The sequence below is a fragment of the Leiobunum rupestre genome, chromosome 2 (genome assembly GCF_980474605.1).
Source record: "Leiobunum rupestre chromosome 2, qqLeiRupe1.1.hap1, whole genome shotgun sequence".
Classification (NCBI taxonomy): domain Eukaryota; kingdom Metazoa; phylum Arthropoda; class Arachnida; order Opiliones; family Sclerosomatidae; genus Leiobunum; species Leiobunum rupestre.
This window is the reverse complement of record NC_143385.1, coordinates 83,538,197-83,565,806: the sequence shown is the minus strand read 5'-3', so window position 1 is coordinate 83,565,806 and position 27,610 is coordinate 83,538,197. Positions and strand designations below refer to the sequence as shown.

General features: G+C 48.7%; 36 non-coding genes across 36 annotated transcripts; all 36 read left to right on the top strand.

Annotated features, from left to right (window-relative positions):
- The first annotated feature begins 2,294 nt into the window (after positions 1-2,294).
- Positions 2,295-2,366, top strand: TRNAW-CCA (transfer RNA tryptophan (anticodon CCA)). Its single transcript has one exon. It is a non-coding gene; the product is annotated as a tRNA-Trp (tRNA).
- Positions 2,367-2,431: 65 nt separating this feature from the next.
- Positions 2,432-2,503, top strand: TRNAW-CCA (transfer RNA tryptophan (anticodon CCA)). Its single transcript has one exon. It is a non-coding gene; the product is annotated as a tRNA-Trp (tRNA).
- A 202-nt stretch (positions 2,504-2,705) lies between these two features.
- On the top strand, positions 2,706-2,777 carry TRNAW-CCA (transfer RNA tryptophan (anticodon CCA)). Its single transcript has one exon. It is a non-coding gene; the product is annotated as a tRNA-Trp (tRNA).
- Positions 2,778-3,253: 476 nt separating this feature from the next.
- TRNAW-CCA (transfer RNA tryptophan (anticodon CCA)) lies at positions 3,254-3,325 on the top strand. Its single transcript has one exon. It is a non-coding gene; the product is annotated as a tRNA-Trp (tRNA).
- A 454-nt stretch (positions 3,326-3,779) lies between these two features.
- TRNAW-CCA (transfer RNA tryptophan (anticodon CCA)) lies at positions 3,780-3,851 on the top strand. The gene has a single exon. It is a non-coding gene; the product is annotated as a tRNA-Trp (tRNA).
- Positions 3,852-4,831: 980 nt separating this feature from the next.
- Positions 4,832-4,903, top strand: TRNAW-CCA (transfer RNA tryptophan (anticodon CCA)). The gene has a single exon. It is a non-coding gene; the product is annotated as a tRNA-Trp (tRNA).
- A 1,284-nt stretch (positions 4,904-6,187) lies between these two features.
- Positions 6,188-6,261, top strand: TRNAW-CCA (transfer RNA tryptophan (anticodon CCA)). The gene has a single exon. It is a non-coding gene; the product is annotated as a tRNA-Trp (tRNA).
- A 1,013-nt stretch (positions 6,262-7,274) lies between these two features.
- Positions 7,275-7,346, top strand: TRNAW-CCA (transfer RNA tryptophan (anticodon CCA)). The gene has a single exon. It is a non-coding gene; the product is annotated as a tRNA-Trp (tRNA).
- Positions 7,347-8,904: 1,558 nt separating this feature from the next.
- Positions 8,905-8,978, top strand: TRNAW-CCA (transfer RNA tryptophan (anticodon CCA)). The gene has a single exon. It is a non-coding gene; the product is annotated as a tRNA-Trp (tRNA).
- Positions 8,979-9,991: 1,013 nt separating this feature from the next.
- On the top strand, positions 9,992-10,063 carry TRNAW-CCA (transfer RNA tryptophan (anticodon CCA)). The gene has a single exon. It is a non-coding gene; the product is annotated as a tRNA-Trp (tRNA).
- Positions 10,064-11,350: 1,287 nt separating this feature from the next.
- On the top strand, positions 11,351-11,422 carry TRNAW-CCA (transfer RNA tryptophan (anticodon CCA)). Its single transcript has one exon. It is a non-coding gene; the product is annotated as a tRNA-Trp (tRNA).
- Positions 11,423-11,624: 202 nt separating this feature from the next.
- TRNAW-CCA (transfer RNA tryptophan (anticodon CCA)) lies at positions 11,625-11,696 on the top strand. Its single transcript has one exon. It is a non-coding gene; the product is annotated as a tRNA-Trp (tRNA).
- Positions 11,697-12,033: 337 nt separating this feature from the next.
- TRNAR-CCU (transfer RNA arginine (anticodon CCU)) lies at positions 12,034-12,107 on the top strand. Its single transcript has one exon. It is a non-coding gene; the product is annotated as a tRNA-Arg (tRNA).
- Positions 12,108-12,995: 888 nt separating this feature from the next.
- On the top strand, positions 12,996-13,067 carry TRNAW-CCA (transfer RNA tryptophan (anticodon CCA)). Its single transcript has one exon. It is a non-coding gene; the product is annotated as a tRNA-Trp (tRNA).
- Positions 13,068-13,406: 339 nt separating this feature from the next.
- Positions 13,407-13,478, top strand: TRNAW-CCA (transfer RNA tryptophan (anticodon CCA)). The gene has a single exon. It is a non-coding gene; the product is annotated as a tRNA-Trp (tRNA).
- Positions 13,479-13,543: 65 nt separating this feature from the next.
- On the top strand, positions 13,544-13,615 carry TRNAW-CCA (transfer RNA tryptophan (anticodon CCA)). Its single transcript has one exon. It is a non-coding gene; the product is annotated as a tRNA-Trp (tRNA).
- A 601-nt stretch (positions 13,616-14,216) lies between these two features.
- On the top strand, positions 14,217-14,288 carry TRNAW-CCA (transfer RNA tryptophan (anticodon CCA)). The gene has a single exon. It is a non-coding gene; the product is annotated as a tRNA-Trp (tRNA).
- Positions 14,289-14,741: 453 nt separating this feature from the next.
- Positions 14,742-14,813, top strand: TRNAW-CCA (transfer RNA tryptophan (anticodon CCA)). The gene has a single exon. It is a non-coding gene; the product is annotated as a tRNA-Trp (tRNA).
- A 476-nt stretch (positions 14,814-15,289) lies between these two features.
- Positions 15,290-15,361, top strand: TRNAW-CCA (transfer RNA tryptophan (anticodon CCA)). The gene has a single exon. It is a non-coding gene; the product is annotated as a tRNA-Trp (tRNA).
- Positions 15,362-15,700: 339 nt separating this feature from the next.
- On the top strand, positions 15,701-15,772 carry TRNAW-CCA (transfer RNA tryptophan (anticodon CCA)). The gene has a single exon. It is a non-coding gene; the product is annotated as a tRNA-Trp (tRNA).
- A 339-nt stretch (positions 15,773-16,111) lies between these two features.
- TRNAW-CCA (transfer RNA tryptophan (anticodon CCA)) lies at positions 16,112-16,183 on the top strand. Its single transcript has one exon. It is a non-coding gene; the product is annotated as a tRNA-Trp (tRNA).
- A 65-nt stretch (positions 16,184-16,248) lies between these two features.
- On the top strand, positions 16,249-16,320 carry TRNAW-CCA (transfer RNA tryptophan (anticodon CCA)). The gene has a single exon. It is a non-coding gene; the product is annotated as a tRNA-Trp (tRNA).
- Positions 16,321-16,647: 327 nt separating this feature from the next.
- Positions 16,648-16,719, top strand: TRNAR-CCU (transfer RNA arginine (anticodon CCU)). The gene has a single exon. It is a non-coding gene; the product is annotated as a tRNA-Arg (tRNA).
- A 1,289-nt stretch (positions 16,720-18,008) lies between these two features.
- On the top strand, positions 18,009-18,082 carry TRNAR-CCU (transfer RNA arginine (anticodon CCU)). The gene has a single exon. It is a non-coding gene; the product is annotated as a tRNA-Arg (tRNA).
- An 887-nt stretch (positions 18,083-18,969) lies between these two features.
- TRNAW-CCA (transfer RNA tryptophan (anticodon CCA)) lies at positions 18,970-19,041 on the top strand. Its single transcript has one exon. It is a non-coding gene; the product is annotated as a tRNA-Trp (tRNA).
- A 339-nt stretch (positions 19,042-19,380) lies between these two features.
- Positions 19,381-19,452, top strand: TRNAW-CCA (transfer RNA tryptophan (anticodon CCA)). Its single transcript has one exon. It is a non-coding gene; the product is annotated as a tRNA-Trp (tRNA).
- Positions 19,453-20,053: 601 nt separating this feature from the next.
- On the top strand, positions 20,054-20,125 carry TRNAW-CCA (transfer RNA tryptophan (anticodon CCA)). Its single transcript has one exon. It is a non-coding gene; the product is annotated as a tRNA-Trp (tRNA).
- Positions 20,126-20,578: 453 nt separating this feature from the next.
- On the top strand, positions 20,579-20,650 carry TRNAW-CCA (transfer RNA tryptophan (anticodon CCA)). The gene has a single exon. It is a non-coding gene; the product is annotated as a tRNA-Trp (tRNA).
- A 476-nt stretch (positions 20,651-21,126) lies between these two features.
- On the top strand, positions 21,127-21,198 carry TRNAW-CCA (transfer RNA tryptophan (anticodon CCA)). The gene has a single exon. It is a non-coding gene; the product is annotated as a tRNA-Trp (tRNA).
- Positions 21,199-21,537: 339 nt separating this feature from the next.
- TRNAW-CCA (transfer RNA tryptophan (anticodon CCA)) lies at positions 21,538-21,609 on the top strand. The gene has a single exon. It is a non-coding gene; the product is annotated as a tRNA-Trp (tRNA).
- Positions 21,610-22,085: 476 nt separating this feature from the next.
- TRNAW-CCA (transfer RNA tryptophan (anticodon CCA)) lies at positions 22,086-22,157 on the top strand. The gene has a single exon. It is a non-coding gene; the product is annotated as a tRNA-Trp (tRNA).
- A 327-nt stretch (positions 22,158-22,484) lies between these two features.
- On the top strand, positions 22,485-22,556 carry TRNAR-CCU (transfer RNA arginine (anticodon CCU)). Its single transcript has one exon. It is a non-coding gene; the product is annotated as a tRNA-Arg (tRNA).
- Positions 22,557-23,436: 880 nt separating this feature from the next.
- On the top strand, positions 23,437-23,508 carry TRNAR-CCG (transfer RNA arginine (anticodon CCG)). The gene has a single exon. It is a non-coding gene; the product is annotated as a tRNA-Arg (tRNA).
- A 612-nt stretch (positions 23,509-24,120) lies between these two features.
- Positions 24,121-24,192, top strand: TRNAR-CCG (transfer RNA arginine (anticodon CCG)). The gene has a single exon. It is a non-coding gene; the product is annotated as a tRNA-Arg (tRNA).
- Positions 24,193-26,319: 2,127 nt separating this feature from the next.
- On the top strand, positions 26,320-26,391 carry TRNAR-CCG (transfer RNA arginine (anticodon CCG)). Its single transcript has one exon. It is a non-coding gene; the product is annotated as a tRNA-Arg (tRNA).
- An 887-nt stretch (positions 26,392-27,278) lies between these two features.
- On the top strand, positions 27,279-27,350 carry TRNAW-CCA (transfer RNA tryptophan (anticodon CCA)). Its single transcript has one exon. It is a non-coding gene; the product is annotated as a tRNA-Trp (tRNA).
- Positions 27,351-27,610: the final 260 nt, after the last annotated feature.

Sequence of the window (27,610 nt, the reverse complement as noted above, 5' to 3'; positions counted from 1 at the left end):
ACCATGTCAAATAAAAAAACTGTTGGGGAAGAAGAAAGTAAACTGGGACCGTGAAGACATCGCACACGCTTTCACACTCCGTTATTTAAGTAAACGAGCGTATGTCTATTTGAGAGAGCAGAAAAATATTCCGTTACCTGGAATATTAACTCTGCAACGCTACGCTTCCCAAATAGATAAGAAAAGGTTTGATTACTGTGGTTTTCTCATTGATGTAGTCACTAGGTCAAACTCTCTCCAATACAGACAAGCTAATTAACTGTCCTATCATTTGACGAAGTTAACGTGAAATCATTTTATGAGTACGACGTGAAAAATGATCAGATAGTGGGAAAACACAAATATCTGCAAGTGATAATGGCTAGAGGTTTATTTTGAAAATGGAAACATCCCATCTATTTAGAGTTCGACCAGAAAATGACCAAGAATATTTTATAAAGCGCCTTTATGGAGTTGCAAAAAGCTAGATTTACTTTTGCCGCTTTCGTCAACGATATGGGAGGTGGAAACATGGAACTTTGGCGTGAACTTGGTATAAATCTAAATAGAACCAGCTCTTTCAAATGATAAAATTACTGTTTCGCTGATGCACCGCACGCATTGAAACTAGTCAGAAATTGGATTTTGGACACAGGATTTGATTTAGACGGAGTAACTATTAAAAAAGATTTCGTTGTAACTGTATTTAAGCAGGACAGAGCTGAATTGAAGACGTGCCACAAGCTAACGAAACTTCACCTTGAGTGTGTCAAAATACAGCGACAAAACGTTCGCTTAGCTACGGAGCTAATGTCAGGTACTGTGGCTGCAGCTGTTAAAAGACTGCCTAAAATTGAGTTACCAGATGAAGATGAAGAAGAATCGCGATCAACAACAGTAGAGTTCCTTGAAACCGTAAACAGTTGGTTCGATGTCATGAATAAATACTGCAAAAATATTGGTATCAAAAGTGGGTATGGTGTGAATTTGAAAGAGCAGTCCACAGCTTTAGAAAAATGACAAACCTCGTGCAATTGATAGTGTTTCAACAAAAAAGGTGGCGTTAAACAGCTTGCAGCCTTTTCAAAAAGGAATTATTATATCCAAAAAATCACTTATATCTCTCTGGTACGATCTAAAGTATAAGTATGGATTTAATTATATTTTAACGCACCGTGTAAATCAGGACTGTTTGGAAAATTTCTTTTCCCAACTTCGAATACGTGGTTTGCTTGTTGATCACCCGACACCATTAAAAGCGATAGCCCAAATTTAAATGATTATTCTGGGAAAAATCCTCGGAATCCTACAAATAAATTCCAACTCACAATCACAGGCCAACGATGAATACTTGGTTACAAAAGTATTTGAACAAACCGATTTAGAAGAAATTGATGATGCGGTTGAAATTGACTTAATTTTCAATGCTGGCTTAGATTCAATGGAAAACTGTGATAGTACAAACCAAACTCCATTCGAGTCAATGCCAGTGATTCGACCTAAACTAAATACTATTAGCAATTTCGTTCAGATTATAACACTTTCTCCGTCCAAAACGAGTACAACAAGAACAAGTACCTTTCAGGCTTCACCACTAACAACACCAAGGAGAAATAAAGAGAATCAGAACCTTGAAACAAATAAGCCCATGTATGATTTTAATCAACGTGAAGAAGGGGGTATAGAATATTAAGCGGTTTCGGTTACGAAGAAATATGTTGGTAAATGCCCAAACTTAAATTAAAAATCTCAATGCAGATCCGTGTTAGAGCATGATTACGCAGTTCCTTCGTGGGTCACGCAACTCTCGTATGGTGGAATAATTGTATCATCAAGTAAATTTTTAAAAGATGTTAAACAATTTGAAACCATTTTTCTTAACCACCATTATAAAACGACAATGTCAAATGAGCTTGGAATTGTTCGAAATGTTGCGGATAAGGTGTGTAACAAATTTACGATATACACAAGAGACCAAATAGTAACTTTTTTAAAAATGCGTACTTTTATTCGAATGAAGTTTTTAAATCAACTATTTCTAGAACCAAACCAAAATATAAAAGCAGCTAAAAAGACCCTGCAAATTGTTTCCTAAAAAAATTATATTGTATAAAATGTACTTCATTTTGAGTAACTCACAACATCTTTTGTTGAACTTAACCTGGGCTATATTACCGTGGGTCGGTGGCGCAACAGTAGCGCGTCTCACTCCAGATCAGTAGGCTGCGTGTTCGAATCACGTCCGAGTCAGTTTGTTTTTCTTTCGAGTAACTACCAACATATTTGGTCGAATCTGACCAGAGGAGTGTTATGGAGGTTCGGTGGCGCAACGGTAGCGCGTCTGACTCCAGATCAGAAGGCTGCGTGTTCGAATCACGTCCGGGTCAGTTTGTTTTTACTTCGAGTAACTCCCAACATATTTTGTCGAACCTGACAAGAGCAGTGTTTTCGAGGCTCGGTGGCGCAACGGTAGCGCGTCTGACTCCAGATCAAAAGGCTGCGTGTTCGAATCACGTCCGGGTCAGTTAGTTTTTCCTTCGAGTAACTCCCAACATATTTTGTCGAACCTGACCAGAGGAGCTTCATCGAGGTTCGGTGGCGCAACGGTAGCGCGTCTGACTCCAGATCAGAAGGCTGCGTGTTCGAATCACATCCGAGTCAGTTTGTTTTTCCTTCGAGTAACTCCCAACATATTTTGTCGAACCTGACCAGAAGAGTTTGACCGAGGTTCGGTGGCGCAACGGTAGCGCGTCTGACTCCAGATTAGAAGGCTGCGTGTTCGAATCACGTCCGAGTCAGTTTGTTTTTCCTTCGAGTAACTCCCAACATATTTTGTCGAACCTGACAAGAGGGGTGTTATTGAGGTTCGGTGGCGCAACGGTAGCGCGTCTGACTCCAAATCAGAAGGCTGCGTGTTCGAATCACGTCAGAGTCAGTTTGTTTTTCCTTCGAGTAACTCCCAACATATTTTGTCGAACCTGACCAGAGGAGTATTGGCGATGTTCGGTGGCTCAACGGTAGCGCGTCTGACTCCTGATCAGAAGCCTGCGTGTTCGAATCACGTCCGAGTCAGTTTGTTTTTCCTTCGAGTAACTACCAACATATTTGGTCGAATCTGACCAGAGCAGTGTTATGGAGGTTCGGTGGCGCAATGGTAGCGCGTCTGACTCCAGATATGAAGGCTGCGTGTTCGAATCATGTCCGAGTCAGTTTGTTTTTCCTTCGAGTAACTACCAACATATTTGGTCGAATCTGAGCAGAGGAGTGTTATGGAGGTTCGGTGGCGCAACGGTAGCGCGTCTGACTCCAGATCAGAAGGCTGCGTGTTCGAATCACGTCCGAGTCAGTTTGTTTTTCCTTCGAGTAACTCCCAACATATTTTGTCGAACCTGACCAGAGGAGTGTTACCAAGGTTCGGTGGCGCATCGGTAGCGCGTCTGACTCCAGATCAGAAGGCTGCGTGTTCGAATCACGTCCGGGTCATTTGGTTTTTCCTTCGAGTAACTCCCAACATATTTTGTCGAACCTGACTAGAGGAGTGTTACCGAAGTTCGGTGGCGCATCGGTAGCACGTCTGACTCCAGATAAGAAGGCTGCGTGTTCGAATCAGTATGTTTTTCCTTCGAGTAACTCCCAACATATTTTGTCGAACCTGACCAGAGGAGTGTTACCAAGGTTCGGTGGCGCGTCTGACTCCAGATCAGAAGGCTGCGTGTTCGAATCACGTCCGGTTCATTTGGTTTTTCCTTCGAGTAACTCCCAACATATTTTGTCGAACCTGACCAGAGGAGTGTTATGGAGGTTCGGTGGCGCAACGGTAGCGCGTCTGACTCCAGATCAGAAGGCTGCGTGTTCGAATCACGTCCGAGTCAGTTTGTTTTTCCTTCGAGTAACTCCCAACATATTTTGTCGAACCTGACCAGAGGAGTGTTACCAAGGTTCGGTGGCGCATCGGTAGCGCGTCTGACTCCAGATCAGAAGGCTGGGTGTTCGAATCACGTCCGGGTCATTTGGTTTTTCCTTCGAGAAACTCCCAACATATTTTGTCGAACCTGACTAGAGGAGTGTTACCGAAGTTCGGTGGCGCATCGGTAGCACGTCTGACTCCAGATAAGAAGGCTGCGTGTTCGAATCAGTATGTTTTTCCTTCGAGTAACTCCCAACATATTTTGTCGAACCTGACCAGAGGAGTGTTACCAAGGTTCGGTGGCGCGTCTGACTCCAGATCAGAAGGCTGCGTGTTCGAATCACGTCCGGGTCATTTGGTTTTTCCTTCGAGTAACTCCCAACATATTTTGTCGAACCTGACCAGAGGAGTGTTACCAAGGTTCGGTGGCGCGTCTGACTCCAGATCAGAAGGCTGCGTGTTCGAATCACGTCCGGGTCATTTGGTTTTTCCTTCGAGTAACTCCCAACATATTTGGCCGAATCTGACCAGAGGAGTGTTATGGAGGTTCGGTGGCGCAACGGTAGCGCGTCTGACTCCAGATCAGAAGGCTGCGTGTTCGAATCACATCCGAGTCAGTTTGTTTTTCCTTCGAGTAACTCCCAACATATTTTGTCGAACCTGACCAGAGGAGTGTTACCAAGGTTCGGTGGCGCGTCTGACTCCAGATCAGAAGGCTGCGTGTTCGAATCACGTCCGGGTCATTTGGTTTTTCCTTCGAGTAACTCCCAACATATTTTGTCGAACCTGACTAGAGGAGTGTTACCGAGGTTCGGTGGCGCAACGGTAGCGCGTCTGAATCTAGATCAGAAGGCTGCGTGTTCGAAGCACGTCCGAGTCAGTTTGCTTTTCCTTCGAGTAACTCCCAACATATTTTGTCGAACTTGACCAGAGGAGTTGAACCGCGGTTCGGTGGCGCAACGGTAGCGCGTCTGACTCCAGATCAGAAGGCTGCGTGTTCGAATCACGTCCGAGTCAGTTTGATTTTCCTTCGAGTAACTCCCAACATATTTTGTCGAACCTGACCAGAGAAGTGTTACCAAGGTTCGGTGGCGCGTCTGACTCCAGATCAGAAGGCTGCGTGTTCGAATCACGTCCGGGTCATTTGGTTTTTCCTTCGAGTAACTCCCAACATATTTTGTCGAACCTGACAAGAGGGGTGTAATCGAGGTTCGGTGGCGCAACGGTAGCGCCTCTGACTCCAGATCAGAAGGCTGTGTGTTCGAATCACGTCAGAGTCAGTTTGTTTTTCCTTCGAGTAACTCCCAACATATTTTGTCGAACCTGACCAGAGAAGTGTTATCGAAGGTCGGCGGCGTAACGGTAGCGCGTCTGACTCCAGATCAGAAGGCTGCTTGTTCGAATCACGTCCGAGTCAGTTTGTTATTCCTTCGAGTAACTCCCAACATATTTTGTCGAACATGACTAGAGGAGTGTTACCTAGGTTCGGTGGCGCAACGGTAGCGCGTCTGAATCTAGATCAGAAGGCTGCGTGTTCGAAGCACGTCCGAGTCAGTTTGCTTTTCCTTCGAGTAACTCCCAACATATTTTGTCGAACCTGACCAGAGGAGTGTTACCGAGGTTCGGTGGCGCAACGGTAGCGCGTCTGACTCCAGATAAGAAGGTTGCGTGTTCGAATCACGTCCGAGTCGGTTTGTTTTTCCTTCGAGTAACTCCCAATATATTTTGTCGAACCTGACCAGAGGAGTGCTGCCAATGTTCGGTGGCTCAACGGTAGCGCGTCTGACGCCAGATCAGAACCTGCGTGTTCGAATCACGTCCGAGTCAGTTTGTTTTTCCTTCGAGTAACTCCCAACATATTTTGTCGAACCTGACCAGAGGAGTGTTATCGAGGTTCGGTGGCGCAACGGTAGCGCGTCTGACTCCAAATCAGAAGGCTGCGTGTTCGAATCACGTCAGAGTCAGTTTGTTTTTCCTTCGAGTAACTCCCAACATATTTTGTCGAACCTGACCAGAGGAGTATTGCCGATGTTCGGTGGCTCAACGGTAGCGCGTCTGACTCCTGATCAGAAGCCTGCGTGTTCGAATCACGTCCGCGTCAGTTTGTTTAACCTTCGAGTAACTCCCAACATATTTTGTCGAACCTGACCAGAGGAGTGTTATCGAGGTTCGGTGGCGCAACGGTAGCGCGTCTGAATCTAGATCAGAAGGCTGCGTGTTCGAATCACGTCAGAGTCAGTTTGCTTTTCCTTCGAGTAACTCCCAACATATTTTGTCGAACTTGACCAGAGGGGTTGCACCGACGTTCGGTGGCGCAACGGTAGCGCGTCTGACTCCAGATCAGAAGGCTGCGTGTTCGAATCACGTCCGAGTCAGTTTGTTTTTACTTCGAGTAACTCCCAACATATTTTGTCGAACCTGACCAGAGGAGTGTTTTCAAGGTTCGGTGGCGCAACGGTAGAGCGTGTGACTCCAGATCAGAAGGTTGCGTGTTCGAATCACGTCCGAGTCAGTTTGTTTTTCCTTCGAGTAACTCCCAATATATTTTGTCGAACCTGACCAGAGGAGTGCTGCCAATGTTCGGTGGCTCAACGGTAGCGCGTCTGAATCTAGATCAGAAGGCTGCGTGTTCGAAGCACGTCCGAGTCAGTTTGCTTTTCCTTCGAGTAACTCCCAACATATTTTGTCGAACCTGACCAGAGCGGTGTTATCGAGGTTCGGTGGCGCAACGGTAGCGCCTCTGACTCCAGATCAGAAGGCTGTTTGTTTGAATCACGTCAGAGTCAGTTTGTTTTTCCTTCGAGGAACTCCCAACATATTTTGTCGAACCTGACCAGAGAAGCGTTATCGAAGTTCGGCGGCGTAACGGTAGCGCGTCTGACTCCAGATCAGAAGGCTGCTTGTTCGAATCACGTCCGAGTCAGTTTGTTATTCCTTTGAGTAACTCCCAACATATTTTGTCGAACCTGACCAGAGGAGTGTTGCCAATGTTCGGTGGCTCAACGGTTGCGCGTCTGACGCCAGATCAGAGGCCTGCGTGTTCGAATCACGTCCGAGTCAGTTTGTTTTTCCTTCGAGTAACTCCCAACATATTTTGTCGAACCTAACCAGAGAAATGTCGTCGAGGTACGGTGGCGCAACAGTAGCGCGTCTGATTCCAGATCAGAACGCTGCGTGTTCGAATCACGTCCGAGTCAGTATGTTTTTCCTTCGAGTAACTCCCAACATATTTTGTCGAACCTGACCAGAGGAGTGTTACCAAGGTTCGGTGGCGCGTCTGACTCCAGATCAGAAGGCTGCGTGTTCGAATCACGTCCGGGTCATTTGGTTTTTCCTTCGAGTAACTCCCAACATATTTTGTCGAACCTGACTAGAGGAGTGTTACCGCGGTTCGGTGGCGCAACGGTAGCGCGTCTGACTCCAGATCAGAAGGCTGCGTGTTCGAATCACGTCCGAGTCAGTTTGATTTTCCTTCGAGTAACTCGCAAAATATTTTGTCGAACCTGACCAGAGAAGTGTTACCAAGGTTCGGTGGCGCGTCTGACTCCAGATCAGAAGGCTGCGTGTTCGAATCACGTCCGGGTCATTTGGTTTTTCCTTCGAGTAACTCCCAACATATTTTGTCGAACCTGACAAGAAGGGTGTTATCGAGGTTCGGTGGCGCAACGGTAGCGCCTCTGACTCCAGATCAGAAGGCTGTGTGTTCGAATCACGTCAGAGTCAGTTTGTTTTTCCTTCGAGTAACTCCCAACATATTTTGTCGAACCTGACCAGAGAAGTGTTATCGAAGGTCGGCGGCGTAACGGTAGCGCGTCTGACTCCAGATCAGAAGGCTGCTTGTTCGAATCACGTCCGAGTCAGTTTGTTATTCCTTCGAGTAACTCCCAACATATTTTGTCGAACATGACTAGAGGAGTGTTACCGAGGTTCGGTGGCGCAACGGTAGCGCGTCTGAATCTAGATCAGAAGGCTGCGTGTTCGAAGCACGTCCGAGTCAGTTTGCTTTTCCTTCGAGTAACTCCCAACATATTTTGTCGAACCTGACCAGAGGAGTGTTACCGAGGTTCGGTGGCGCAATGGTAGCGCGTCTGACTCCAGATAAGAAGGTTGCGTGTTCGAATCACGTCCGAGTCAGTTTGTTTTTCCTTCGAGTAACTCCCAATATATTTTGTCGAACCTGACCAGAGGAGTGCTGCCAATGTTCGGTGGCTCAACGGTAGCGCGTCTGACTCCAGATCAAAAGGTTGCGTGTTCGAATCATGTCCGGGTCAGTTTGTTTTTACTTCGAGTAACTCCCAACATATTTTGTCGAACCTGACCAGAGGAGTGTTTTCAAGGTTCGGTGCCGCAACGGTAGAGCGTGTGACTCCAGATCAGAAGGTTGCGTGTTCGAATCACGTCCGAGTCAGTTTGTTTTTCCTTCGAGTAACTCCCAATATATTTTGTCGAACCTGACCAGAGGAGTGCTGCCAATGTTCGGTGGCTCAACGGTAGCGCGTCTGACGCCAGATCAGAACCTGCGTGTTCGAATCACGTCCGAGTCAGTTTGTTTTTCCTTCGAGTAACTCCCAACATATTTTGTCGAACCTGACCAGAGGAGTGTTATCGAGGTTCGGTGGCGCAACGGTAGCGCGTCTGACTCCAAATCAGAAGGCTGCGTGTTCGAATCACGTCAGAGTCAGTTTGTTTTTCCTTCGAGTAACTCCCAACATATTTTGTCGAACCTGACCAGAGGAGTATTGCCGATGTTCGGTGGCTCAACGGTAGCGCGTCTGACTCCTGATCAGAAGCCTGCGTGTTCGAATCACGTCCGCGTCAGTTTGTTTAACCTTCGAGTAACTCCCAACATATTTTGTCGAACCTGACCAGAGGAGTGTTATCGAGGTTCGGTGGCGCAACGGTAGCGCGTCTGAATCTAGATCAGAAGGCTGCGTGTTCGAATCACGTCAGAGTCAGTTTGCTTTTCCTTCGAGTAACTCCCAACATATTTTGTCGAACTTGACCAGAGGGGTTGCACCGACGTTCGGTGGCGCAACGGTAGCGCGTCTGACTCCAGATCAGAAGGCTGCGTGTTCGAATCACGTCCGAGTCAGTTTGTTTTTACTTCGAGTAACTCCCAACATATTTTGTCGAACCTGACCAGAGGAGTGTTTTCAAGGTTCGGTGGCGCAACGGTAGAGCGTGTGACTCCAGATCAGAAGGTTGCGTGTTCGAATCACGTCCGAGTCAGTTTGTTTTTCCTTCGAGTAACTCCCAATATATTTTGTCGAACCTGACCAGAGGAGTGCTGCCAATGTTCGGTGGCTCAACGGTAGCGCGTCTGAATCTAGATCAGAAGGCTGCGTGTTCGAAGCACGTCCGAGTCAGTTTGCTTTTCCTTCGAGTAACTCCCAACATATTTTGTCGAACCTGACCAGAGCGGTGTTATCGAGGTTCGGTGGCGCAACGGTAGCGCCTCTGACTCCAGATCAGAAGGCTGTTTGTTTGAATCACGTCAGAGTCAGTTTGTTTTTCCTTCGAGGAACTCCCAACATATTTTGTCGAACCTGACCAGAGAAGCGTTATCGAAGTTCGGCGGCGTAACGGTAGCGCGTCTGACTCCAGATCAGAAGGCTGCTTGTTCGAATCACGTCCGAGTCAGTTTGTTATTCCTTTGAGTAACTCCCAACATATTTTGTCGAACCTGACCAGAGGAGTGTTGCCAATGTTCGGTGGCTCAACGGTTGCGCGTCTGACGCCAGATCAGAGGCCTGCGTGTTCGAATCACGTCCGAGTCAGTTTGTTTTTCCTTCGAGTAACTCCCAACATATTTTGTCGAACCTAACCAGAGAAATGTCGTCGAGGTACGGTGGCGCAACAGTAGCGCGTCTGATTCCAGATCAGAACGCTGCGTGTTCGAATCACGTCCGAGTCAGTATGTTTTTCCTTCGAGTAACTCCCAACATATTTTGTCGAACCTGACCAGAGGAGTGTTACCAAGGTTCGGTGGCGCGTCTGACTCCAGATCAGAAGGCTGCGTGTTCGAATCACGTCCGGGTCATTTGGTTTTTCCTTCGAGTAACTCCCAACATATTTTGTCGAACCTGACTAGAGGAGTGTTACCGCGGTTCGGTGGCGCAACGGTAGCGCGTCTGACTCCAGATCAGAAGGCTGCGTGTTCGAATCACGTCCGAGTCAGTTTGATTTTCCTTCGAGTAACTCGCAAAATATTTTGTCGAACCTGACCAGAGAAGTGTTACCAAGGTTCGGTGGCGCGTCTGACTCCAGATCAGAAGGCTGCGTGTTCGAATCACGTCCGGGTCATTTGGTTTTTCCTTCGAGTAACTCCCAACATATTTTGTCGAACCTGACAAGAAGGGTGTTATCGAGGTTCGGTGGCGCAACGGTAGCGCCTCTGACTCCAGATCAGAAGGCTGTGTGTTCGAATCACGTCAGAGTCAGTTTGTTTTTCCTTCGAGTAACTCCCAACATATTTTGTCGAACCTGACCAGAGAAGTGTTATCGAAGGTCGGCGGCGTAACGGTAGCGCGTCTGACTCCAGATCAGAAGGCTGCTTGTTCGAATCACGTCCGAGTCAGTTTGTTATTCCTTCGAGTAACTCCCAACATATTTTGTCGAACATGACTAGAGGAGTGTTACCGAGGTTCGGTGGCGCAACGGTAGCGCGTCTGAATCTAGATCAGAAGGCTGCGTGTTCGAAGCACGTCCGAGTCAGTTTGCTTTTCCTTCGAGTAACTCCCAACATATTTTGTCGAACCTGACCAGAGGAGTGTTACCGAGGTTCGGTGGCGCAATGGTAGCGCGTCTGACTCCAGATAAGAAGGTTGCGTGTTCGAATCACGTCCGAGTCAGTTTGTTTTTCCTTCGAGTAACTCCCAATATATTTTGTCGAACCTGACCAGAGGAGTGCTGCCAATGTTCGGTGGCTCAACGGTAGCGCGTCTGACTCCAGATCAAAAGGTTGCGTGTTCGAATCATGTCCGGGTCAGTTTGTTTTTACTTCGAGTAACTCCCAACATATTTTGTCGAACCTGACCAGAGGAGTGTTTTCAAGGTTCGGTGCCGCAACGGTAGAGCGTGTGACTCCAGATCAGAAGGTTGCGTGTTCGAATCACGTCCGAGTCAGTTTGTTTTTCCTTCGAGTAACTCCCAATATATTTTGTCGAACCTGACCAGAGGAGTGCTGCCAATGTTCGGTGGCTCAACGGTAGCGCGTCTGACGCCAGATCAGAAGCCTGCGTGTTCGAACCACGTCCGAGTCAGTTTGTTTTTCCTTCGAGTAACTCCCAACGTATTTGGTCGAACCTGACCAGAAGAGGGTTATCGAGGTTCGGTGGCGCAACGGTAGCGCGTCTGAATCTAGATCAGAAGGCTGCGTGTTCGAAGCACGTCCGAGTCAGTTTGCTTTTCCTTCGAGTAACTCCCAACATATTTTGTCGAACCTGACCAGAGGAGTGTTTCCGAGGTTCGGTGGCGCAACGGTAGCGCGTCTGACTCCAGATCAGAAGGTTGCGTGTTCGAATCACGTCCGAGTCAGTTTGTTTTTCCTTCGAGTAACTCCCAATATATTTTGTCGAACCTGACCAGAGGAGTGCTGCCAATGTTCGGTGGCTCAACGGTAGCGCGTCTGACGCCAGATCAGAAGCCTGCGTGTTCGAACCACGTCCGAGTCAGTTTGTTTTTCCTTCGAGTAACTCCCAACATATTTTGTCGAACCTGACCAGAGGAGTGTTACCGAGGTTCGGTGGCGCAACGGTAGCGCGTCTGACTCCAGATCAGAAGGCTGCGTGTTCGAATCACGTCCGAGTCAGTTTGTTTTTCCTTCGAGTAACTCCCAATATATTTTATCGAACCTGACCAGAGGAGTGCTGCCAATGTTCGGTGGCTCAACGGTAGCGCGTCTGACGCCAGATCAGAAGCCTGCGTGTTCGAATCACGTCCGAGTCAGTTTGTTTTTCCTTCGAGTAACTCCCAACATATTTTGCCGAACCTGACCAGAGGAGTGTTATCGAGGTTCGGTGGCGCAACGGTAGCGCGTCTGACTCCAAATCAGAAGGCTGCGTGTTCGAATCACGTCAGAGTCAGTTTGTTTTTCCTTCGAGTAACTCCCAACATATTTTGTCGAACCTGACCAGAGGAGTGTTGCCGATGTTCGGTGGCGCAACGGTAGCGCGTCTGACTCCTGATCAGAAGCCTGCGTGTTCGAATCACGTCCGCGTCAGTTTGTTTAACCTTCGAGTAACTCCCAACATATTTTGTCGAACCTGACCAGAGGAGTGTTATCGAGGTTCGGTGGCGCAACGGTAGCGCGTCTGACTCCAAATCAGAAGGCTGCGTGTTCGAATCACGTCAGAGTCAGTTTGCTTTTCCTTCGAGTAACTCCCAACATATTTTGTCGAACTTGACCAGAGGAGTTGCACCGAGGTTCGGTGGCGCAACGGTAGCGCGTCTGACTCCAGATCAGAAGGCTGCATGTTCGAATCACGTCCGAGTCAGTTGGTTTTTCCTTCGAGTAACTCCCAACATATTTGGTCGAACCTGACCAGAGGGGTGTTATCGAGGTTCGGTGGCGCAACGGTAGCGCCTCTGGACTCCAGATCAGAAGGCTGTTTGTTCGAATCACGTCAGAGTCAGTTTGTTTTTCCTTCGAGTAACTCCCAACATATTTTGTCGAACCTGACCAGAGGAGTGTTGCCAATGTTCGGTGGCTCAACGGTTGCGCGTCTGACGCCAGATCAGAGGCCTGCGTGTTCGAATCACGTCCGAGTCAGTTTGTTTTTCCTTCGAGTAACTCCCAACATATTTTGTCGAACCTAACCAGGGGAATGTCGTCGAGGTACGGTGGCGCAACGGTAGCGCGTCTGACTCCAAATCAGAAGCCTGCGTGTTCGAACCACGTCCGAGTCAGTTTGTTTTTCCTTTGAGTAACTCCCAACATATTTTGTCGAACCTGACCAGAGGAGTGTTACCGAGGTTCGGTGGCGCAACGGTAGCACGTCTGACTCCAGATCAGAAGGCTGCGTGTTCGAATCACGTCCGAGTCGGTTTGTTTTTCCTTCGAGTAACTCCCAACATATTTTGTCGAACCTGACCAGAAGAGTGTTATCGAGGTTCGGTGGCGCAACGGTAGCGCGTCTGACTCCAGATCATAAGGCTGCGTGTTCGAATCACGTCCGAGTCAGTTTGTTTTTCCTTCGAGTAACTCCCAACATATTGTGTCGAACCTGACCAGAGGAGTGTTGCCAATGTTCGGTGGCGCAACGGTAGCGCGTCTGACTCCAGATCAGAAAGCTGCGTGTTCGAATCCCTTCCGGGTCAGTTTGTTTTTCCTTCGAGTAACTCCCAACATATTTGGTCGAACCTAATCAGAGGAGCGTTATTGAGGTTCGGTGGCGCAACGGTAGCGCGTCTGACTCCTGATATGAAGGCTGCGTGTTCGAATCACGTCAGAGTCAGTTTGTTTTTCCTTCGAGTCCCTCCCAACAAATTTTGTCGAACCTGACCAGAGGAGTGCTATCGAGGTTCGGTGGCGCAACGGTAGCGCGTCTGACTCCAGATCAGAAGGCTGCGTGTTCGAATCACGTCCGAGTCAGTTTGTTTTTCCTTCGAGTAACTCCCAACATATTTTGTCGAACCTGACCAGAAAAGTGTTATCGAGGTTCGGTGGCGCAACGGTAGCGCTTCTGACTCCAGATCAGAAGGCTGCGTGTTCGAGTCACGTCCGAGTCAGTTTGTTTTTCCTTCGGTTAAATCCTAACATATTTGGCGAACCTGACCAGAGGAGTGTTACCTAGGTTCGGTTGCAGGTCTGACTCCAGATCAGAAGGCTGCGTGTTCGAATCACGTCCGGGTCATTTGGTTTTTCCTTCGAGTAACTCCCAACATATTTTGTCGAACCTGACCAGCGGACTGTTACCGAGGTTCGGTGGAGCAACGGTAGCGCGTCTGACTCCAGATCAGAAGGCTGCGTGTTCGAATCACGTCCGAGTCAGTTTGTTTTTTCTTCGAGTAACTCCCAACATATTTTGTCGAACCTGACCAGAGGGTTGTTATCGAGGTTCGGTGGCGCTATGGTAGCGCCTCTGACTCTAGATCAGAAGGCTGTGTGTTCGAATCACGTCAGAGTCAGTTTGTTTTTCCTTCGAGTAACTCCCAACATATTTTGTCGAACCTGACCAGAGGAGTGTTATCGAGGTTCGGTGGCGCAACGGTAGCGCGTCTGACTCCAGATCAGAAGGCTGCGTGTTCGAATCCCTTCCGGGTCAGTTTGTTTTTCCTTCGAGTAACTCCCAACATATTTTGTCGAACCTGACCAGAAAAGTGTTATCGAGGTTCGGTGGCGCAACGGTAGCGCTTCTGACTCCAGATCAGAAGGCTGCGTGTTCGAGTCACGTCCGAGTCAGTTTGTTTTTCCTTCGAGTAACTCCTAACATATTTGGCGAACCTGACCAGAGGAGTGTTACCTAGGTTCGGCTGCGCGTCTGACTCCAGATCAGAAGGCTGCGTGTTCGAATCACGTCCGGGTCATTTGGTTTTTCCTTCGAGTAACTCCCAACATATTTTGTCGAACCTGACTAGAGGAGTGTTACCGAAGTTCGGTGGCGCAACGGTAGCGCGTCTGACTCCAGATCAGAAGGCTGCGTGTTCGAATCAGTATGTTTTTCCTTCGAGTAACTCCCAACATATTTTGTCGAACCTGACCAGACGAGTGTTACCGAGGTTCGGTGGCGCAACGGTAGCGCGTCTGAATCTAGATCCGAAGGGTGCGTGTTCGAATCACGTCCGAGTCAGTTTGCTTTTCCTTCGAGTAACTCCCAACATATTTTGTCGAACTTGACCAGAGGAGTTGTACCGAGGTTCGGTGGCGCAACGGTAGCGCGTCTGACTCCAGATCAGAAGGCTGCGTGTTCGAATCACGTCCGAGTCAGTTTGTTTTTCCTTCGAGTAACTCCCAACATATTTTGTCGAACCTGACCAGAAGGGTGTTATCGAGGTTCGGTGGCGCTACGGTAGCGCCTCTGACTCCAGATCAGAAGGCTGTGTGTTCGAATCACGTCAGAGTCAGTTTGTTTTTCCTTCGAGTAACTCCCAACATATTTTGTCGAACCTGACCAGAGGAGTGTTGCCAATGTTCGGTGGCTCAACGGTTGCGCGTCTGACGCCAGATCAGAGGCCTGCGTGTTCGAATCACGTCCGAGTCAGTTTGTTTTTCCTTCGAGTAACTCCCAACATATTTTGTCGAACCTAACCAGGGGAATGTCGTCGAGGTACGGTGGCGCAACGGTAGCGCGTCTGACTCCAAATCAGAAGCCTGCGTGTTCGAACCACGTCCGAGTCAGTTTGTTTTTCCTTTGAGTAACTCCCAACATATTTTGTCGAACCTGACCAGAGGAGTGTTACCGAGGTTCGGTGGCGCAACGGTAGCGCGTCTGACTCCAGATCAGAAGGCTGCGTGTTCGAATCACGTCCGAGTCAGTTTGTTTTTCCTTCGAGTAACTCCCAACATATTTTGTCGAACCTGACCAGAAGGGTGTTATCGAGGTTCGGTGGCGCTACGGTAGCGCCTCTGACTCCAGATCAGAAGGCTGTGTGTTCGAATCACGTCAGAGTCAGTTTGTTTTTCCTTCGAGTAACTCCCAACATATTTTGTCGAACCTGACCAGAGGAGTGTTGCCAATGTTCGGTGGCTCAACGGTTGCGCGTCTGACGCCAGATCAGAGGCCTGCGTGTTCGAATCACGTCCGAGTCAGTTTGTTTTTCCTTCGAGTAACTCCCAACATATTTTGTCGAACCTAACCAGGGGAATGTCGTCGAGGTTCGGTGGCGCAACGGTAGCGCGTCTGACTCCAGATCATAAGGCTGCGTGTTCGAATCACGTCCGAGTCAGTTTGTTTTTCCTTCGAGTAACTCCCAACATATTGTGTCGAACCTGACCAGAGGAGTGTTATCGAGGTTCGGTGGCGCAACGGTAGCGCGTCTGACTCCAGATCAGAAGGCTGCGTGTTCGAATCCCTTCCGGGGCAGTTTGTTTTTCCTTCGAGTAACTCCCAACATATTTGGTCGAACCTAATCAGAGGAGCGTTATTGAGGTTCGGTGGCGCAACGGTAGCGCGTCTGACTCCAGATATGAAGGCTGCGTGTTCGAATCACGTCAGAGTCAGTTTGTTTTTCCTTCGAGTCCATCCCAACATATTTTGTCGAACCTGACCAGAGGAGTGCTATCGAGGTTCGGTGGCGCAACGGTAGCGCGTCTGACTCCAGATCAGAAGGCTGCGTGTTCGAATCACGTCCGAGTCAGTTTGTTTTTCCTTCGAGTAACTCCCAACATATTTTGTCGAACCTGACCAGAAAAGTGTTATCGAGGTTCGGTGGCGCAACGGTAGCGCTTCTGACTCCAGATCAGAAGGCTGCGTGTTCGAGTCACGTCCGAGTCAGTTTGTTTTTCCTTCGGTTAAATCCTAACATATTTGGCGAACCTGACCAGAGGAGTGTTACCTAGGTTCGGTTGCAGGTCTGACACCAGATCAGAAGGCTGCGTGTTCGAATCACGTCCGGGTCATTTGGTTTTTCCTTCGAGTAACTCCCAACATATTTTGTCGAACCTAACCAGAGGAGTGTTGTCGAGGTTCGGTGGCGCATCGGTAGCGCGTCTGACTCCAGATCAGAAGGCTGCGTGTTCGAATCACGTCCGAGTCAGTATGTTTTTCCTTCGAGTAACTCCCAACATTTTTTGTCGAACCTGACCAAAGAAGTGTTATCGAGGTTCGGTGGCGCAACGGTAGCGCGTCTGACTCCTGATCAGAAGCCTGCGTGTTCGAATCACGTCCGAGTCAGTTTGTTTTTCCTTCGAGTAACTCCCAACATATTTTGTCGAACCTAACCAGAGGAGTGTTGTCGAGGTTCGGTGGCGCAACGGTAGCGCGTCTTACTCCAGATCTAAACGCTGCGTGTTCGAATCACGTCCGAGTCAGTATTTTTTCCTTCGAGTAACTCCCAACATTTTTTGTCGAACCTGACCAGAGAAGTGTTATCGAGGTTCGGTGGCGCAACGGTAGCGGTTTGACTCCAGATCAGAAGACTGCGTGTTCGAATCACGTCCGAGTCAGTATGTTTTTCCTTCGAGTAACTCCCAACATTTTTTGTCGAACCTGACCAGAGAAGTGTTATCGAGGGTCGGTGGCGCAACGGTAGCGGTTTGACTCCAGATCAGAACGCTGCGTGTTCGAATCACGTCCGAGTCAGTATTTTTTCCTTCGAGTAACTCCCAACATTTTTTGTCGAACCTGACCAGAGAAGTGTTATCGAGGTTCGGTGGCGCGACGGTAGCGGTTTGACTCCAGATCAGAACGCTGCGTGTTCGAATCACGTCCGAGTCAGTATTTTTTCCTTCGAGTAACTCCCAACATTTTTTGTCGAACCTGACCAGAGAAGTGTTATCGAGGTTCGGTGGCGCAACGGTAGCGCGTCTGACTCCAAATCAGAAGGCTGCGTGTTCGGATTACGTCAGAGTTAGTTTTTTTTCCTTCGAGTAACTCCCAACATATTTTGTCGAACCTGACCAGAGAAGTGTTATCGAGGTTCGGTGGCGCAACGGTAGCGCGTCTGACTCCTAATCAGAAGGCTGCGTGTTCGGATCACGTCAGAGTTAGTTTGTTTTTCCTTCGAGTAACTCCCAACATATTTTGTCGAACCTGACCAGAGGGGTGTTATCGAGGTTCGGTGGCGCTACGGTAGCGCCTCTGACTCTAGATCAGAAGGCTGCGTGTTCGAATCACGTCCGAGTCAGTTTGTTTTTCCTTCGAGTAACTCCCAATATATTTTATCGAACCTGACCAGAGGAGTGCTGCCAATGTTCGGTGGCTCAACGGTAGCGCGTCTGACGCCAGATCAGAAGCCTGCGTGTTCGAATCACGTCCGAGTCAGTTTGTTTTTCCTTCGAGTAACTCCAAACATATTTTGCCGAACCTGACCAGAGGAGTGTTATCGAGGTTCGGTGGCGCAACGGTAGCGCGTCTGACTCCAAATCAGAAGGCTGCGTGTTCGAATCACGTCAGAGTCAGTTTGTTTTTCCTTCGAGTAACTCCCAACATATTTTGTCGAACCTGACCAGGGGAGTGTTGCCGATGTTCGGTGGCGCAACGGTAGCGCGTCTGACTCCTGATCAGAAGCCTGCGTGTTCGAATCACGTCCGCGTCAGTTTGTTTAACCTTCGAGTAACTCCCAACATATTTTGTCGAACCTGACCAGAGGAGTGTTATCGAGGTTCGGTGGCGCAACGGTAGCGCGTCTGACTCCAAACAGAAGGCTGCGTGTTCGAATCACGTCAGAGTCAGTTTGCTTTTCCTTCGAGTAACTCCCAACATATTTTGTCGAACTTGACCAGAGGAGTTGCACCGAGGTTCGGTGGCGCAACGGTAGCGCGTCTGACTCCAGATTAGAAGGCTGCATGTTCGAATCACGTCCGAGTCAGTTGGTTTTTCCTTCGAGTAACTCCCAACATATTTGGTCGAACCTGACCAGAGGGGTGTTATCGAGGTTCGGTGGCGCAACGGTAGCGCCTCTGGACTCCAGATCAGAAGGCTGTTTGTTCGAATCACGTCAGAGTCAGTTTGTTTTTCCTTCGAGTAACTCCCAACATATTTTGTCGAACCTGACCAGAGGAGTGTTGCCAATGTTCGGTGGCTCAACAGTTGCGCGTCTGACGCCAGATCAGAGGCCTGCGTGTTCGAATCACGTCCGAGTCAGTTTGTTTTTCCTTCGAGTAACTCCCAACATATTTTGTCGAACCTAACCAGGGGAATGTCGTCGAGGTACGGTGGCGCAACGGTAGCGCGTCTGACTCCAAATCAGAAGCCTGCGTGTTCGAACCACGTCCGAGTCAGTTTGTTTTTCCTTTGAGTAACTCCCAACATATTTTGTCGAACCTGACCAGAGGAGTGTTACCGAGGTTCGGTGGCGCAACGGTAGCACGTCTGACTCCAGATCAGAAGGCTGCGTGTTCGAATCACGTCCGAGTCGGTTTGTTTTTCCTTCGAGTAACTCCCAACATATTTTGTCGAACCTGACCAGAAGAGTGTTATCGAGGTTCGGTGGCGCAACGGTAGCGCGTCTGACTCCAGATCATAAGGCTGCGTGTTCGAATCACGTCCGAGTCAGTTTGTTTTTCCTTCGAGTAACTCCCAACATATTGTGTCGAACCTGACCAGAGGAGTGTTGCCAATGTTCGGTGGCGCAACGGTAGCGCGTCTGACTCCAGATCAGAAAGCTGCGTGTTCGAATCCCTTCCGGGTCAGTTTGTTTTTCCTTCGAGTAACTCCCAACATATTTGGTCGAACCTAATCAGAGGAGCGTTATTGAGGTTCGGTGGCGCAACGGTAGCGCGTCTGACTCCTGATATGAAGGCTGCGTGTTCGAATCACGTCAGAGTCAGTTTGTTTTTCCTTCGAGTAACTCCCAACAAATTTTGTCGAACCTGACCAGAAAAGTGTTATCGAGGTTCGGTGGCGCAACGGTAGCGCTTCTGACTCCAGATCAGAAGGCTGCGTGTTCGAGTCACGTCCGAGTCAGTTTGTTTTTCCTTCGGTTAAATCCTAACATATTTGGCGAACCTGACCAGAGGAGTGTTACCTAGGTTCGGTTGCAGGTCTGACTCCAGATCAGAAGGCTGCGTGTTCGAATCACGTCCGGGTCATTTGGTTTTTCCTTCGAGTAACTCCCAACATATTTTGTCGAACCTGACCAGCGGACTGTTACCGAGGTTCGGTGGAGCAACGGTAGCGCGTCTGACTCCAGATCAGAAGGCTGCGTGTTCGAATCACGTCCGAGTCAGTTTGTTTTTTCTTCGAGTAACTCCCAACATATTTTGTCGAACCTGACCAGAGGGTTGTTATCGAGGTTCGGTGGCGCTATGGTAGCGCCTCTGACTCTAGATCAGAAGGCTGTGTGTTCGAATCACGTCAGAGTCAGTTTGTTTTTCCTTCGAGTAACTCCCAACATATTTTGTCGAACCTGACCAGAGGAGTGTTATCGAGGTTTGGTGGCGCAACGGTAGCGCGTCTGACTCCAGATCAGAAGGCTGCGTGTTCGAATCCCTTCCGGGTCAGTTTGTTTTTCCTTCGAGTAACTCCCAACATATTTTGTCGAACCTGACCAGAAAAGTGTTATCGAGGTTCGGTGGCGCAACGGTAGCGCTTCTGACTCCAGATCAGAAGGCTGCGTGTTCGAGTCACGTCCGAGTCAGTTTGTTTTTCCTTCGAGTAACTCCTAACATATTTGGCGAACCTGACCAGAGGAGTGTTACCTAGGTTCGGCTGCGCGTCTGACTCCAGATCAGAAGGCTGCGTGTTCGAATCACGTCCGGGTCATTTGGTTTTTCCTTCGAGTAACTCCCAACATATTTTGTCGAACGTGACTAGAGGAGTGTTACCGAAGTTCGGTGGCGCAACGGTAGCGCGTCTGACTCCAGATCAGAAGGCTGCGTGTTCGAATCAGTATGTTTTTCCTTCGAGTAACTCCCAACATATTTTGTCGAACCTGACCAGACGAGTGTTACCGAGGTTCGGTGGCGCAACGGTAGCGCGTCTGAATCTAGATCCGAAGGGTGCGTGTTCGAATCACGTCCGAGTCAGTTTGCTTTTCCTTCGAGTAACTCCCAACATATTTTGTCGAACTTGACCAGAGGAGTTGTACCGAGGTTCGGTGGCGCAACGGTAGCGCGTCTGACTCCAGATCAGAAGGCTGCGTGTTCGAATCACGTCCGAGTCAGTTTGTTTTTCCTTCGAGTAACTCCCAACATATTTTGTCGAACCTGACCAGAAGGGTGTTATCGAGGTTCGGTGGCGCTACGGTAGCGCCTCTGACTCCAGATCAGAAGGCTGTGTGTTCGAATCACGTCAGAGTCAGTTTGTTTTTCCTTCGAGTAACTCCCAACATATTTGGTCGAACCTGACCAGAGGAGTGTTGCCAATGTTCGGTGGCTCAACGGTTGCGCGTCTGACGCCAGATCAGAGGCCTGCGTGTTCGAATCACGTCCGAGTCAGTTTGTTTTTCCTTCGAGTAACTCCCAACATATTTTGTCGAACCTAACCAGGGGAATGTCGTCGAGGTACGGTGGCGCAACGGTAGCGCGTCTGACTCCAAATCAGAAGCCTGCGTGTTCGAACCACGTCCGAGTCAGTTTGTTTTTCCTTTGAGTAACTCCCAACATATTTTGTCGAACCTGACCAGAGGAGTGTTACCGAGGTTCGGTGGCGCAACGGTAGCGCGTCTGACTCCAGATCAGAAGGCTGCGTGTTCGAATCACGTCCGAGTCAGTTTGTTTTTCCTTCGAGTAACTCCCAACATATTTTGTCGAACCTGACCAGAAGGGTGTTATCGAGGTTCGGTGGCGCTACGGTAGCGCCTCTGACTCCAGATCAGAAGGCTGTGTGTTCGAATCACGTCAGAGTCAGTTTGTTTTTCCTTCGAGTAACTCCCAACATATTTTGTCGAACCTGACCAGAGGAGTGTTGCCAATGTTCGGTGGCTCAACTTTTGCGCGTCTGACGCCAGATCAGAGGCCTGCGTGTTCGAATCACGTCCGAGTCAGTTTGTTTTTCCTTCGAGTAACTCCCAACATATTTTGTCGAACCTAACCAGGGGAATGTCGTCGAGGTTCGGTGGCGCAACGGTAGCGCGTCTGACTCCAGATCATAAGGCTGCGTGTTCGAATCACGTCCGAGTCAGTTTGTTTTTCCTTCGAGTAACTCCCAACATATTGTGTCGAACCTGACCAGAGGAGTGTTATCGAGGTTCGGTGGCGCAACGGTAGCGCGTCTGACTCCAGATCAGAAGGCTGCGTGTTCGAATCCCTTCCGGGTCAGTTTGTTTTTCCTTCGAGTAACTCCCAACATATTTGGTCGAACCTAATCAGAGGAGCGTTATTGAGGTTGGGTGGCGCAACGGTAGCGCGTCTGACTCCAGATATGAAGGCTGCGTGTTCGAATCACGTCAGAGTCAGTTTGTTTTTCCTTCGAGTCCCTCCCAACATATTTTGTCGAACCTGACCAGAGGAGTGCTATCGAGGTTAGGTGGCGCAACGGTAGCGCGTCTGACTCCAGATCAGAAGGCTGCGTGTTCGAATCACGTCCGAGTCAGTTTGTTTTTCCTTCGAGTAACTCCCAACATATTTTGTCGAACCTGACCAGAAAAGTGTTATCGAGGTTCGGTGGCGCAACGGTAGCGCTTCTGACTCCAGATCAGAAGGCTGCGTGTTCGAGTCACGTCCGAGTCAGTTTGTTTTTCCTTCGGTTAAATCCTAACATATTTGGCGAACCTGACCAGAGGAGTGTTACCTAGGTTCGGTTGCAGGTCTGACACCAGATCAGAAGGCTGCGTGTTCGAATCACGTCCGGGTCATTTGGTTTTTCCTTCGAGTAACTCCCAACATATTTTGTCGAACCTAACCAGAGGAGTGTTGTCGAGGTTCGGTGGCGCATCGGTAGCGCGTCTGACTCCAGATCAGAAGGCTGCGTGTTCGAATCGCGTCCGAGTCAGTATGTTTTTCCTTCGAGTAACTCCCAACATTTTTTGTCGAACCTGACCAAAGAAGTGTTATCGAGGTTCGGTGGCGCAACGGTAGCGCGTCTGACTCCTGATCAGAAGCCTGCGTGTTCGAATCACGTCCGAGTCAGTTTGTTTTTCCTTCGAGTAACTCCCAACATATTTTGTCGAACCTAACCAGAGGAGTGTTGTCGAGGTTCGGTGGCGCAACGGTAGCGCGTCTTACTCCAGATCAGAACGCTGCGTGTTCGAATCACGTCCGAGTCAGTATTTTTTCCTTCGAGTAACTCCCAACATTTTTTGTCGAACCTGACCAGAGAAGTGTTATCGAGGTTCGGTGGCGCAACGGTAGCGGTTTGACTCCAGATCAGAAGGCTGCGTGTTCGAATCACGTCCGAGTCAGTATGTTTTTCCTTCGAGTAACTCCCAACATTTTTTGTCGAACCTGACCAGAGAAGTGTTATCGAGGGTCGGTGGCGCAACGGTAGCGGTTTGACTCCAGATCAGAACGCTGCGTGTTCGAATCACGTCCGAGTCAGTATTTTTTCCTTCGAGTAACTCCCAACATTTTTTGTCGAACCTGACCAGAGAAGTGTTATCGAGGTTCGGTGGCGCGACGGTAGCGGTTTGACTCCAGATCAGAACGCTGCGTGTTCGAATCACGTCCGAGTCAGTATTTTTTCCTTCGAGTAACTCCCAACATTTTTTGTCGAACCTGACCAGAGAAGTGTTATCGAGGTTCGGTGGCGCAACGGTAGCGGTTTGACTCCAGATCAGAAGGCTGCGTGTTCGAATCACGTCCGAGTCAGTATGTTTTTCCTTCGAGTAACTCCCAACATTTTTTGTCGAACCTGACCAGAGAAGTGTTATCAAGGTTCGGTGGCGCAACGGTAGCGCGTCTGACTCCAAATCAGAAGGCTACGTGTTCGAATCACGTCAGAGTTAGTTTTTTTTTCCTTCGAGTAACTCCCAACATATTTTGTCGAACCTGACCAGAGTAGTGTTATCGAGGTTCGGTGGCGCAACGGTAGCGCGTCTGACTCCGGATCAGAAGGCTGCGTGTTCGAATCACATACGAGTCAGTTTGTTTTTCCTTCGAGTAACTCCCAACATATTTTGTCGAACCTGACCAGAGGAGTGTTACTGAGGTTCGGTGGCGCTACGGTAGCGCCTCTGACTCTAGATCAGAAGGCTGTGTGTTCGAATCACGTCAGAGTCAGTTTGTTTTTCCTTCGAGTAACTCCAGACATATTTTGTCGAACCTAACCAGAGAAGTGTTGTCGAGGTACGGTGGCGCAACGGTAGCGCGTCTGACTCCAGATCAGAACGCTGCGTGTTCGAATCACGTCCGAGTCAGTATGTTTTTCCTTCGAGTAACTCCCAACATTTTTTGTCGAACCTGACCAGAGAAGTGTTATCGAGGTTCGGTGGCGCAACGGTAGCGGTTTGACTCCAGATCAGAAGGCTGCGTGTTCGAATCACGTCCGAGTCAGTATGTTTTTCCTTCGAGTAACTCCCAACATTTTTTGTCGAACCTGACCAGAGAAGTGTTATCAAGGTTCGGTGGCGCAACGGTAGCGCGTCTGACTCCAAATCAGAAGGCTACGTGTTCGAATCACGTCAGAGTTAGTTTTTTTTTCCTTCGAGTAACTCCCAACATATTTTGTCGAACCTGACCAGAGTAGTGTTATCGAGGTTCGGTGGCGCAACGGTAGCGCGTCTGACTCCGGATCAGAAGGCTGCGTGTTCGAATCACATACGAGTCAGTTTGTTTTTCCTTCGAGTAACTCCCAACATATTTTGTCGAACCTGACCAGAGGAGTGTTACTGAGGTTCGGTGGCGCAACGGTAGCGCGTCTGACTCCAGATCAGAAAGCTACGTGTTCGAAACAGTATGATTTTCCTTCGAGTAACTACCAACATATTTTGTCGAACCTGACTAGAGGAGTGTTTTCGAGGTTCGGTGGCGCAACGGTAGAGCGTGTGACTCCAGGGAGTTGCGTTCGAGCTTTTGGAGAGTGCAGGTCGTTCGATTTTGCACTCCGTGTTTTCGTCGCGCTAAGCCTAAGCGGGGTTTTTTGCCAATTTATTTTTCTTTCGGTTATTATTCGTGCATTTAATTCAATAGTTGTTAATTTATTAATTTGGTAATTCCTCCTGGGTGTTTCTACCCAGGATGGACGCATTCAAGAGATCGGTTTTTATTGATTTTAAACGAAATCTACCAAGTTTTGAAGTTGTGTCTACGGCGGTGATTGCGAACTTTGGTCTCGATTGTGCTTCTGCTTTAGTTGTCTGTGATGAGGGAGGTTACATTCTCACCTTGAAGACTTTGGCCGATGTCGAGGGCGTTATAGATTCGGGCTTGGATATTGATGGTGAGATATATGAAATTTCAAGCGTTTCTGCGAAGACTGTGACTGTCGCCTTTTCGGACTTACCTGAGTTTGTGACTGATGAAGCCGTTTTATCCAAATTAACGTCGCTTGGCTGTGAAATCAAGGGTCCGCTTGTGTGGCATAAAAAGGCATCATTCTATTGCGGACTTCGTACCGTTCGTGTTACCTTACCTGAGAATCTGTCATCATTACCATATCGCTTACGAGTTGCCGATGCTGTTGGTCGAGAGAAGTTTTACGCTGTCCGACATGATTCTCAGTTGAAAATATGTAATAAGTGTTATTCTCCTGACCATATTTATCGCCATTGTCCTGATTTCAAGTGCTTTAAGTGCCAGAAGCAGGGACATGTTGTTCGGGAGTGTCCTTTATGGCCCCGGATGGCATCCCGTGATTTAGAAGCGGCGTCTGGCGGTGGTGGTGACGGTGAAGCGATGGTCGTCGATCCTGCCTCAGTCGCTATTCCTCAAGGTTCTCCGGTCCGGGCCGGTAGCGGTGAATCTTCCATCGTCGATGCCGGTGTCAAGTCTGATCCGCGTCGGAGTGCTAAGCATTCGCTGTCGTCAAGCGATGGCGATGTCGGTCAGAAGCTGTCTTCTTCTTCTGGCTCTGCTACGAAGGTTCAAAGGGTTCCCGTTGCTATGCGTCTGTACCCTTTCAAGGGTCATCGCCGGCCTGAGTGGTGGCCTAAGGAGGTTGCTTGGCCGCCATCTTCAGAGAACGAATTTTTTGCTCGGGCGTGTCGGTATCAGGGTCAGCCTGTTACCAGTCCTCTGTATAAGGACTTTGTGATCCCGGATGATTACGGTTTCAAAGTATAAGTTACAAATTAATGGTGTTGGATTTTCTTAATGTTTTGCGGCCTTTTCTGTGTTCTGTCGGTTCTAAGCCTTTGCTTCTCATTTTCAATAAGGAGTTTTTTTTTTCGTTAATTTATTTCTTCTTAATCGTCTTTACTGCTGTTTAATATCTAATTTAGCCTATTTTTGTTCATGAATTCTTTCTACAACATGTACTGCCTAATAGTGTTTGATACGTTGCTTAATTTTTTTATTTCTCACTATTGTTTAATCAATATTATCTGCTCGTTGTTCTTTCTTTATCGATGTTCTTTTTCGCGACCGTTTTTTCAAATGTTACTTCGTATTTTTTTCTTGTTCTATTATCTTGTTGCATTTCGCTTTTTGTACCATACACGCGTTGTGTATTTTTTTAATGATATAATTAAAAAAAAAAAAAAAAGCGTGTGACTCCAGATCAGAAGGCTGCGTGTTCGAATCGCGTCCGAGTCAGTTTGTTTTTCCTTCGAGTAACTCCCAACGTATTTGGTCGAACCTGACCAGAAAAGGGTTATCGAGGTTCGGTGGCGCAACGGTAGCGCGTCTGATTTCAGATGAGAAGGCTGCGTGTTCGAATCACGTTCGAGTCAGTTTGTTTTTCCTTCGAGTAACTCCCAACATATTTTGTCGAACCGGACCAGAGGAGCGTGACCGAGGTTCGGTGGCGCAACGGTAGCGCGTCTGACTCCGGATCAGAAGGCTGCGTGTTCAAATCACGTCCGAGTTAGTTTGTTTTTCCTTCGAGTAACTCCCAACATATTTTGTCGAACCTGACCAGAAGAGTGTTATCGAGGTTCGGTGGCGCAACGGTAGCGCGTCTGACTCCAGATCAAAAGGCAGCGTGTTCGAATCACGTCCGGGTCAGTTTGTTTTTTTTTCGAGTAACTCCCAACATATTTTGTCGAACCTGACTAGAGGAGTGTTATCGAGGTTCGGTGGCGCAACGGTAGCGCGTCTGACTCCAGATCAGAAGGCTGCGTGGTCGAATCAAGTCCGGGTCAGTTTGTTTTTCCTTCGAGTAACTCCCAACATATTTTATCGAACCTTACCAGAGGAGTGTTATTGAGGTTCGGCGGCGCAACGGTAGCGCGTCTGTCTTCAGATCTGAAGGCTGCGTGTTCGAATCACGTCAGAGTCAGTTTGTTTTTCCTTCGAGTAACTCCCAACATATTTTGTCGAACCTGACAAGAGAAGTGTTATTGAGGTTCAGTGGCGCAACGGCAGCGCGTCTCACTCCAGATCAGAAGGCTGCGTGTTCGAATCACGTCCGTGTCAGTTTGTTTTTCCTTCGAGTAACTCCCAACATATTTTGTCGAACCTGACCAGAGGAGTGTTACCGAAGTTCGGTGGCGCAACGGTAGCGCGTCTGACTCCAGATCAGAAGGCTGCGTTTTTGAATCACGTCCGAGTCAGTTTGTTTTTCCTTCGAGTAACTCCCAACATATTTTGTCGAACCTGACCACAGGAGTGTTGCCGAGGATCGGTGGCGCAACGGTAGCGCGTCTGACTCCAGATCAAAAGGCTGCGTGTTCGAATCACGTCCGAGTCAGTTTGTTTTTCCTTCGAGTAACTCCCAACATATTTTGTCGAACCTGACCAGAGAAGTGTTACCGAGGTTCGGTGGCGCAACGGTAGCGCGTTTGACTCCAGATTAAAAGGTTGCGTGTTCGAATCACGTCCGGGTCAGTTTGTTTTTACTTCGAGTAACTCCCGACATATTTTGTCGAACCTGACCAGAGGAGTGTTACCGAGGTTCGGTGGCGCAACGGTAGCGCGTCTGACTCCAGATCAGAAGGCTGCGTGTTCAAATCACGTCCGAGTTAGTTTGTTTTTCCTTCGAGTAACTCCCAACATATTTTGTCGAACCTGACCAGAAGAGTGTTATCGAGGTTCGGTGGCGCAACGGTAGCGCGTCTGACTCCAGATCAAAAGGCAGCGTGTTCGAA